The 600-nt window shown below is 37.2% G+C and overlaps 1 pseudogene; it reads right to left on the bottom strand.

Annotated features, from left to right (window-relative positions):
* Nucleotides 1-13: 13 nt before the first annotated feature.
* LOC119592378 overlaps nt 14-600 on the bottom strand; it is a 2063-nt pseudogene continuing 1476 nt past the window's right edge.

Here is a 600-nt window from a genome sequence, read left to right as displayed (position 1 = left end):
TGACTCATTTTAGTTAGGAAGAAGACATAAGATGTGTAATACTTAGCAGCTTTATTGTGACATAAGTTATTGCGAAGAACCGTGAGCTCTGTTTCTGCCTCAGCTTTTCTCTTTCTAGAGAGGTCCTAGGATATATTTTAACATGGGTTACTGTACTTCATATCACTTCGAAGGGACGGAGCCAAGTGACGTCACTGATAGTATTTTTTGTCATGTCGAAAATTAGAATTCATATAAACAAAGTTTATGCCATAGGATTTAAATTCTACAATAAGTCAGAATTACGTACGGAAACGAACTTACTAACGTACTTTCAGTCGGTTAATCTAATTCATGTAATCGTAGCTGGACCGTTCTTAAAATTATATATGTCAACAAAGAAATTGCATGAAATCATCAATGCATTCATCTCTCTTTTGTTGTTTTATTTAGGTTTCGCTATGAACTGGGCTCGCTATTGTTGTCACAGCCTTCACACGAAAGCAGGAGATTCAATTAATATACGTGGTAGGGAGTCGGTCCAGTTGTTCAGACCTCGGTCGTTCTATCTTCTTAGACGAACTATTACAGAAAGACTACAGACCGAGAGAAACCCTAGTT

Source organism: Penaeus monodon, chromosome 30, assembly GCF_015228065.2.
Source record: "Penaeus monodon isolate SGIC_2016 chromosome 30, NSTDA_Pmon_1, whole genome shotgun sequence".
NCBI lineage: Eukaryota > Metazoa > Arthropoda > Malacostraca > Decapoda > Penaeidae > Penaeus > Penaeus monodon.
This window is presented reverse-complemented; position numbering and strand designations above follow the sequence as displayed.